The following is a 10,542-nucleotide window of genomic DNA, read 5'->3' on the forward strand; positions in this document are numbered from 1 at the left end:
CGGGACGAAATTTAGGAAGTGGCATCTTGTATATTTCGTCCAAGGCTTCATGCACCCATTATGGTGGCTTCAAAGTCCTGAAATCATCACTTGTAACTCCGTTCTTGTTCCCCTTGCGCATGCCATCATCTCCATGCTTGTTCTTGCTTCAATGTTCATCCTTCTCCAAGCTAGGCCCTTCATTTGTAAGCAAAACAAATGTATCCAATTTAGGCAGCATCATATTCTCATGAACATTAGAATCATTACCAAGAAACGAAAGTACCTGGTAATTTAGTTGGCGTGCACGAGCTCTAGTAATTGGTCCAGTATGTATAGCAGCAGGGGCTGTGGGTGTAACAATTGTATTGATGTCCTCATCACTAGATGATATGCTTGATGAATTGAGTGGCTCTACAATATTCTCCAAAGTTGATTTGCGTAGTGGATACCATCAAATTCGTATGAAATTGGGAGATGAATGGAAAACAGCATTTAAAACTAAGTTTGGATTATATGAGTGGTTAGTCATGCCTTTTGGGTTAACTAATGCACCTAGTACTTTCATGAGATTAATGAACGAAGTTTTACGTGCTTTCATTGGACGATTTGTGGTAGTTTACTTTGATGACATATTGATTTATAGCAGATCTTTGGAAGAACATTTGGAACATTTACGTGCTGTTTTTATTGCTCTACGTGATGCACGTTTGTTTGGTAACCTTGGGAAGTGCACCTTTTGCACCGACCGAGTATCTTTTCTTGGCTATGTTGTTACTCCACAGGGAATTGAAGTTGATAAAGCCAAGATTGAAGGTATTGAGAATTGGCCGCAGCCCAAAACGGTCACACACGTGAGGAGTTTTCTTGGCCTCGCTGGATTCTATAGGCGTTTTGTGAGAGATTTCAGCACCATTGCTGCACCTCTCAATGAGCTTACAAAGAAAGATGTGCCTTTTCTTTGGGGTACCGCACAGGAAGAAGCCTTCTCCGTATTGAAAGATAAGTTGACACATGCTCCTTTACTCCAACTTCCTGATTTTAATAAGACTTTTGAGCTTGAATGTGATGCTAGTGGAATTGGATTAGGAGGTGTGTTATTACAAGATGGCAAACCCGTTGCATACTTTTCTGAAAAATTGAGTGGGCCTAGTCTGAATTATTCTACTTATGATAAAGAATTATATGCTCTTGTTCGGACTTTAGAAGCATGGCAACATTATTTATGGCCCAAAGAATTTGTTATACATTCTGATCATGAATCTTTGAAACATATTAAAAGTCAAGCTAAACTGAATCGTAGACATGCTAAATGGGTTGAATTCATTGAGACTTTCCCTTATGTCATTAAACACAAGAAGGGAAAAGAAAATGTTATTGCTGATGCATTGTCTCGTCGCTATACTATGCTTTCACAACTTGACTTCAAAATATTTGTTTTGGAGACCATCAAATATCAATATGTGCATGATGCTGATTTTAAAGATGTAATGGAGAATTGTAAAGAAGGAAGAATGTGGAACAAGTTTGTCGTTAATGATGGATTTGTGTTTCGTGCTAACAAGCTATGCATTCCAGCTAGCTCCGTTCGTCTTTTGTTGTTGCAGGAGGCGCATGGAGGAGGATTAATGGGACACTTTGGCGTGAAGAAGACGGAGGACGTACTTGCTACACATTTCTTTTGGCCAAAGATGAGACGGGATGTTGAGCGTTTTATTGCTCGATGCACTACATGTCAAAAAGCTAAGTCACGACTCAATCCTCATGGTTTATATATGCCTTTGCCTGTACCTAGTGTTCCTTGGGAGGATATATCTATGGACTTTGTTTTAGGTTTACCTCGAACAAAGAAGGGGAGGGATAGCATATTTGTTGTCGTGGATAGATTCTCGAAAATGGCACACTTTATACCATGTCATAAAAGCGATGATGCTGTTAATGTTGCTGATTTGTTCTTTCGTGAAATTATTCGCTTGCATGGTGTGGCAAATACTATTGTTTGAGATCGTGATACTAAATTTCTTAGCCACTTTTGGAGATGTTTATGGGCTAAGTTGGGGACTAAACTGCTTTTTAGTACTACTTGTCACCCCCAAACTGATGGACAAACTGAAGTAGTCAATAAAACGTTGTCTACTATGCTTAGGGCTGTTTTGAAGAATAATAAGAAAATGTGGGAGGAATGCTTGCCTCATATTGAATTTGCTTATAATCGTTCATTGCATTCTACTACTAAGATGTGCCCTTTTGAAGTTGTGTATGGTTTCCTACCTCGTGCACCTATTGATTTGTTGCCTCTTCCATCTTCGCAGAAGGTTAATTTTGATGCTAAACAACGTGCTGAATTGATTTTAAAAATGCATGAGTTAACTAAGGAAAACATTGAGCGTATGAATGCTAAACATAAACTTGCTGGAGATAAGGGTAGAAAACATGTTGTGTTTGCACCTGGAGATCTTGTTTGGTTACATTTGCGTAAGGATAGATTTCCTGATTTGCGCAAATCAAAGCTAATGCCACGTGCGTAAGGTGTTAGAGAAAATAAATGATAATGCATATAAACTTGAGCTGCCTGCAGATTTTGGGGTTAGTCCCACTTTTAACATTGCAGATTTGAAGCCTTATTTGGGTGAGGAAGATGAACTTCCGTCGAGGACGACTTCATTTCAAGAAGGGGAGGATGATGAGGACATCAATACAATTGTTACACCCACAGCCCCTACTGCTATACATACTGGACCAATTACTAGAGCTCGTGCACGCCAACTAAATTACTAGGTACTTTCGTTTCTTGGTAATGATTCTAATGTTCATGAGAATATGATGCTGCCTAAATTGGATACATTTGTTTTGCTTACAAATGAAGGGCCTAGCTTGGAGAAGGATGAACATTGGAGCAAGAACAAGCATGGAGATGATGCCATGCGCAAGGTGAACAAGAACGGAGTTACAAGTGATGATTTCAGGACTTTGAAGCCACCATAATGGGTGCATGAAGCCTTGGACGAAATATACAAGATGCCACTTCATAAATTTCGTCCCAAGGCTATTTTAGGTGCTGCGTCACCTTATTATTGGGCCAGGCCCATGTAATTTCGAAATACATAAGTATAGGCTATTTTTAGAGTCCGTATGTGTGGGGAAACAAGAGATAGGGTTGATTTCGGACCCCTCCACCAAGGGCCACGAAATTGCCCCCCCCCTCTTCCTCCATATATACAGCCCTTAGGGCATCGTTTAGACTTTGGGTTTTGTTTAGATTAAAAGTTCGCCATAGCTGCAACTTCGCGTACTTCGTTTGTGTTCAACGACCAGACAAAGGCGTCACAGAACCCCACCTTGATCAATAAAGCTTTCATCTTATATTCGCAATATCCAGATTGCAATCTTAGTTTCTTGCTTGTTCTTCGTTTGCTCGCAGGAAACAGACCCTCGTGGTCAGGTTGATCATGCTCCGGCGTGGTCAATAACCTCTCGGAGTTGGTTTAGCGATTGCTAAGGCGCGACGTCCTCGCACGTTCGTAGTCGGATCGTCAAAGTCGACTTCCACCAAAGCGAAATCCACCATCTCATCGAAAGACGGGACACCTCCGCCTCTATCAACATGACTACCTTGGATACAAGCAAAAATATTGCATACATGCATATTTGTCAGGTGATTTCTAGTGCAAACTATTCAATAATCTATTTATGTTATCCAGAACAAAAATACTTCACACACTTTTGTGTTTTGTCTAATTGCAGGTGTATGGGATATTTGTACAATTCACATATGAAGATAAGAGAGAAAGAGATGTTTAAGTGTTGTTCAAAAAGTTCTCTCACGTCACTTTTGGGCCAAGAGAAGATAGAGTCCAAGTCTCTCACGTTCTGGATTCAGATTTGGACTGCACAGACATACCTGTCTCAAAACGCCAACAACTTTTTCATACGGACTCCAAATTGGGTGATTCTTTTTTTGTTGGATTCTAGATTTTGTGCTCTTTCCAGCCCAATTGGATTCACCTTCGAATTCGTCCGGAGCGTTGAGATATAGACTAAACAATCAGACACTGCAGCAGAATCCGAGTCAAACAACAAGTCCAAAGGTGTTGCATCACCTCCACTTGGGCCCATTGGCCTTGTACGACCTAGGGTTAGTTTTAGGCTGCCTTGGGACGTCCTCCTACCTCCTAGGCCGCCACTCCTTGATCCTATATAAGTAGATCCATCTAGTAGCTTTTCGCTTGGGATTTGTTTAGTTAAAAGTTAGCCATTGCAACTTCGTGTACTTCGTTTGTGTTCAACGACCAGACCAAGACCGCTTAAGGATCCCCACCATTATCAATACTTCATATATATTTGCAATATTCAGATTGCTTTTATCATATTCTTGCTCATTCTTCGATTGCTTGCAGGAATAGACATTCGTGGTCAGGTTGATCGTGCTCCAGCGTGGTCAATAACCTCAGGAGATTGGTTTAGCGATTGCTAAGGCGCAACGTCGTGCACGTTCATAGTCGGATCTTCAAAGTCGTCTCCACCAAATCGATAGTTATCATCTCATCGAAAGATCGGGACACCCCGCCTCTATCAAGTGGTATCAGTTTTCAGGTTGCTCGGAGAGAATTTCCAGTTTTCCTAGATTAGATTTATTTTCTTACCTATTGTCCAAGAAAAAGCCACAAAAAAAAGTTAGATCTATTCATTCTTTGTCCAAGCCAGTCTGAGCCTTTGCAATTTTCTTTTCATTGTATGCATTATTGAATTATCGGTTGCATCGTCGTGTCGACTTGCTGGTCTTAGTGTCTAGTTCGTTTAGAGTTTCGAGTTCTTTTCATATTAGTCACACCGCCGCTGCATCGTTAGCCCTTCCGTTGTTCACCATCCATCCATCAGTTTCCACCACGTGCTACCCACCGTTCATTGTCATAATCATAGTTGAGATCATTCACATCTTCGCTTGATCCAATCTACATCTTATCTAGTTTGTTTGGAACGAGAGAGAGAAAAAAAAGAAGGAGAAAAAAAAGACGGAAAAAAAGAGAAAAAAAAGTAAAAAAAAAGTCGGAGAAAAAAAAAGGAAAAAAATGTGAGGAAAAAAAAAGAGAGAAGAAAAAAAAAATACAAAATTCGGATCTATCTAGACTCAATCTCGTAGTTGAATTCGGATTGGAATCTGTTTTGTGCACTGTTTAGTAAAACGGGCATAACTTCCTCATACGAAGTCTGTTTTGGCTCAACAAGTACTCAAATTAAAGCTAGCGACTAGACGCATCTGAATAGTTACAAAAGCTAGTTCAATATTTGGCGCCTCAAAATCAGCTTCTAAATAGGTCTTTTTTCCCTCCAAAGTTCGCGCATACAGTTTGTTCCAGTTTTTCAGGCCAGTTTTAAAATTCTTTGACTCCTCATATCAATTCAGAATTGAGTGATTCTTTTTGCATTGGAAAGCTTGAGTTAGTAGCAAACTTTTCAAGAGGAAAGTTGGAGAGAGAGTTGTTATATATCCTACTTGGCAGTTGTTATTCATCATTATCTTTACTGTTGTTGTGATTTTCACTTATATCTTGTTGTCCAGAGCTACTTATCCTTCATTGATGCTAGTTGTGCTATGCCGTGACCTCATTAGTGTTCTAGGCTCGCGTCTCTAGTCCGGTCTAGCCTAGGACCAGCACAGTACCGTCGTTGAGCGTTTATTCAACATTGCATCTTTGAATTGATTATTGCTAATCTTTTGCTACCATATATAGCCAACCCAGCTCCACATATTTCTACACCGTGTATACGTACGTTCCTCTGGCAATCGCTTTACACAATCTTCGGAGTTATTTGACACCGCTGGTTGCCTGTCACCACCTGTCGCATGGTAAGAACTTGTAAGATATTGATATTTGCTTTACTGTGAGCACGTTACAACCACATCCTAGTTGTTCATAGGAACATTATTCTTGAATTTTGTTTCTTGTTTCTACTAATCATGACAGGTTCCGGAGAAAGAAGTTCTTGGACGACGAACACATCTTCACCATCACGAGAGTTGGGACAACACACACAAGCACATGGTCAGGTTATCTCTTTACCATCATTTGAGGGTAGATTTAATTCTGCTATTTATCTAGCTTGGGAGCTTGAAGTAGAACAAATTTTTAGTTACCATGACTATTCTGAACTTGAGCAAGTACGAGCTGCCACTAGAGCATTTACTGGTTTTGCTTCTGTTTGGTGGAGTGTGCATTGTAAGAAAAACATTGATAACCAACCCACAACTTGGAAAGGTTTGAAACATGTAATGAGACAACAAATTTTCCCTCCTTACTATCGTCGTGAATTGCTTCGCAAATTTGAACAATTTAAACAAGGCAATAACACTGTTCATGCTTACTACCAAGAGTTCAAATCTTATATGCATCATTGTGACATAGAAGAATCTGAGGATGATACAATGAATAGATTTTTTGGTGGTTTGAACCATGATATTCAGGCAAGATTTAGGTATATTCCTCATTGCATTACTGGTATGTATGTTCGTGCTTGTACCTTTGAGAGACAGTTACAGGAGGATGCATTGGGTGACTACAACAACTACTATTCCAATTCATGCTCACTGCCATCGGTTGATTCCTCCACCGTTGCACCTACTAGAGCAGCCACACCTCGGATTGTGAGTGCGACATCATCTCAAGTGTATGGTACATCGTCATTGTCCATACCGACATCAGCTACGTCTTTGCGACAAGATAACAGTAAAGGTATTGATGATATAACTTCACATGAGAATGATGCATCACTAATTAACTTAAATACATCATGTGTTGAGTTACCTGTTGATTTGAGCACGCCACCTATTTTAGAGAATCATGTTACTATCATGAATGCATCATGTGATCAAACAACTGAAATACCAACAATTTTGAGTGCACCCATTGAATTAACTATTGATGCAAAAGAACCAATGTTTAATCATTTTGATATGACCTCTAATCTTGGCGATGATTCTGTGTCTAATGACTTACTGCATGTTTGCTTATTTAAGCATGTTGTAGCATGTAAATTTGATGCAAGTAAGGTTTATTCACCAATGTTGGGATGGTTTAATGATGAATATTGTCAATCTTTTGATAGGAATAAGAGCTTCACTTATATGTGCAAACCGAGTTACAATATTTTCATGCCTTCTATTTATGATAATATTTTGGCTTTATATTTTATAATTTATAAAATTTACTCATGTATACATGTGTCATATGTGCAAAAATCAAGGGATGTAAAAATGGATGACATATACATATACAACATGTATACCTTGTCTCTTTTCTTAGCCACATTTCAGATTAAGCAACGCCGAGGATGGCTTTGTTTTCAAAAAGGGGAGGATGATGAGGACATGACTACCTTGGATACGACCAAAAATATTGCATACATGCATATTTGTCAGGTGATTTCTAGTACAAACTATTCAATAATCTATTTATGTTATCCAGAATAAAAATACTTCACACACTTTTGTGTTTTGTCTAATTGCAGGTGTATGGGATATTTGTACAATTCACATATGAAGATAAGAGAGAAAGAGATGTTTAAGTGCTGTTCAAAAAGTTCTCTCACGTCACTTTTGGGCCAAGAGAAGATAGAGTCCAAGTCTCTCACGTTCTGGATTCAGATTCGGACTGCACAAACATACCTGTCTCAAAACGCCAACAACTTTTTCATACGGACTCCGAATTGGTTGATTCTTTTATTGTTGGATTCTAGATTTTTTGCTCTTTCCAGCCCAATTGGATTCACCTTCAAATTCATCCGGAGCGTTGAGATATAGATGAAAGAATCAGACGGTGCAGCAGAATCCGAGTCAAACAACAAGTCCAAAGGTGTTGCATCACCTCCACTTGGGCCCATTGGCCTTGTACGACCTAGGGTTAGTTTTGGGCTGCCTTGGGACGTCCTCCCACCTCCTAGGCCGCCACCCCTTGATCCTATATAAGTAGATCCATCTAGTAGCTTTTCGCTTGGGATTTGTTTAGTTAAAAGTTAGCCATTGCAACTTCGTGTACTTCGTTTCTGTTCAACGACCAGACCAAGACCGCTTAAGGATCCCCACCATTATCAATACTTCATGTATATTTGCAATATTCAGATTGCTTTTATCATATTCTTGCTCGTTCTTCGATTGCTTGCAGGAATAGACCTTCGTGGTCAGGTTGATCGTGCTCCGGCGTGGTCAATAACATCAGGAGATTGGTTTAGCGATTTCTAAGGCGCAACGTCGTGCACGTTCGTAGTCGGATCTTCGAAGTCGGCTCCACCAAATCGATAGTTATCATCTCATCGAAAGATCGGGACACCCCGCCTCTATCACAAAGCATAGTATACAATGTTGTATTTACTACTTCAGTTTGTCCATCAGTTTGGGGGTGACAAGTAGTACTAAAAAGCAGTTTAGTCCCCAACTTAGCCCATAAACATCTCCAAAAGTAGCCAAGAAATTTAGTATCACGATCTTAAACAATAGTATTTGGCCTACCATGCAAGCGAATAATTTCACCAAAGAATAAATCAGCAACATTAACATCATCATTGCTTTTATGACATGGTATAAAGTGTGCCATTTTTGATAATATATCCATGACTACAAATATGCTATCCCTCCCCTTCTTTGTTCGAGGTAAACCTAAAACAAAGTCCATTGATATATCCTCCCAAGGAACACTAGGTACAGGCAAAGGCATATATAAACCATGAGGATTGAGTCGTGACTTAGCTTTTTGACATGTAGTGCAGCGAGCAACATGTAAATACGAAATCCACCATGCTACGCAAGACAATTGTGGATTTCAATGGAACTGCACAAAAAGATCAGCCGGTTAATCCTGCTCCATCTTCCATTTGAATGTGCAAACTAATGACAAACCCCGTCCGTACCACAATCATAGGCATTAGATATTTTGAATGGGAAAAGCTTGTCAAAATTTAATCATTGATCTTAGCAAGAACTCATTCATTTGATACTTTAGAATTGGAAAACCTTGTCAAATTTTCCTCATTGATGTTACTCAGAAGACATTCATTTGGTATTTTGGAATGGGACGCCCTTTGCCGTGAGCAATGTCGATTGTTTTTTCCTATTCGTGTGTTCAGTTCAGAAGTAAATATTGGCTCTAATGAGATGCATAATCGTGAATGTTGACTTACGTATGGTATTTTAAGAGTTTGTTGTGAATGTTGCCTATGAAATGCCAGGCCTTGTGAGTTTGGTTGCAAAGTTGAGATTGGAATGCTGTGGCACGCAGCATCACGAGCTGTTCACCGTGCCTCCTACGAATAATGCTTCGTATTGTTTTGCATGTTGATCTAATGACAGTGATTTGCATGTTAAGAAGATCATCCTCTTCTGTTGTTTTTGTTCTTAAGAAGTTCATCATCTTATGTTTCATTCATAGCCTATACGATAACTAGTTCGGGTAGGCTAGAGGTGAAACCATATGATCTTCCGATCAACTCATCCTCTTATAGTTTCATGTCGGCTCAGTCTCTAAAAGGTGCTCACAAGGGTAGGGTGTGCGCGTGTGCGTTCACAGGGATGAGTGTGTGTGCGTATGTATGAGCGCTTGTGTCTGTATTGGGATCAAAAAATCTTACCGTTTCATGCATAACCTGTCTTATAAAATATAAATGTACGGAATAACTTAAGTTGTCCGGTCATGCAGTCGTAAGAGCATCTACGCCTCCCTTTCTTTTTAGAAACTAGAGCATCTACAACCGGATGCCCCTAATCCGCCTCAAACAACACGGCAGACGGCCCGATTACGAAATTCGACCCAAACGGGCTCCTCAAACGGGTTTCAAACTCCCGGAATGACCGACACCCCTCATATACAACCCAAATATGGGGCGGATATGGTGCTCCCGGGCGCGTCCGCCACGTCGGACTGATGTTGGGGTCCCACTCAGGATTGCCCGGGAACCCGGTGTAACATCCCAATTTTCAATTTGGATGGTATTCAAAGATCATTCATATGCATCCATGATTTATGCATTTTGTTTCTTTGTTTTAGTTGCATTTTGATCCAAGAGGCCTTAAGCAACTCAAGGACCAATTGAGAGAGTTGGAGGTTTCACAAAAATCCAATTTTGATTTATCAGAATTTGGTAATTGGATCAAATTGTTTTTCAAATTTCTTCCAAATATTTAAAATAAAAACAGAAGATAATATGACTTCTTCAAAATCAGTAGAAAAATATTGGAAATTGAATTTTGAATTTTTGGAGAGTTTATTTGATTTTATTCGCTAGTTTATTAATTAGTTAGCGGAGTAAATAGTGTTGTAATGTTTGTTTTTAGTTTAGGCATTTAGGCCCAAAATTTTTTTCACTAAGTCATTAATAAGGTCGTATAGCTACGTGAATTTTTCTGGAATTTTTAGGATTTTATTATATTTATTTTGCGTGTTCTCGTCTTTGTGAAAAATTGTTTTTTTAAGAAAGAAGAAGAAGTTCGGGCCGACTGAACTGGGCCGCGCCCAGCCTAGCCAGCCCAGTTGCCAGCCGCCTCTACCACCGCGCCGCCACCGTCACCAGCTGTGC

This window comes from Triticum dicoccoides, chromosome 3B (genome assembly GCF_002162155.2).
Source record: "Triticum dicoccoides isolate Atlit2015 ecotype Zavitan chromosome 3B, WEW_v2.0, whole genome shotgun sequence".
Taxonomy (NCBI): domain Eukaryota; kingdom Viridiplantae; phylum Streptophyta; class Magnoliopsida; order Poales; family Poaceae; genus Triticum; species Triticum dicoccoides.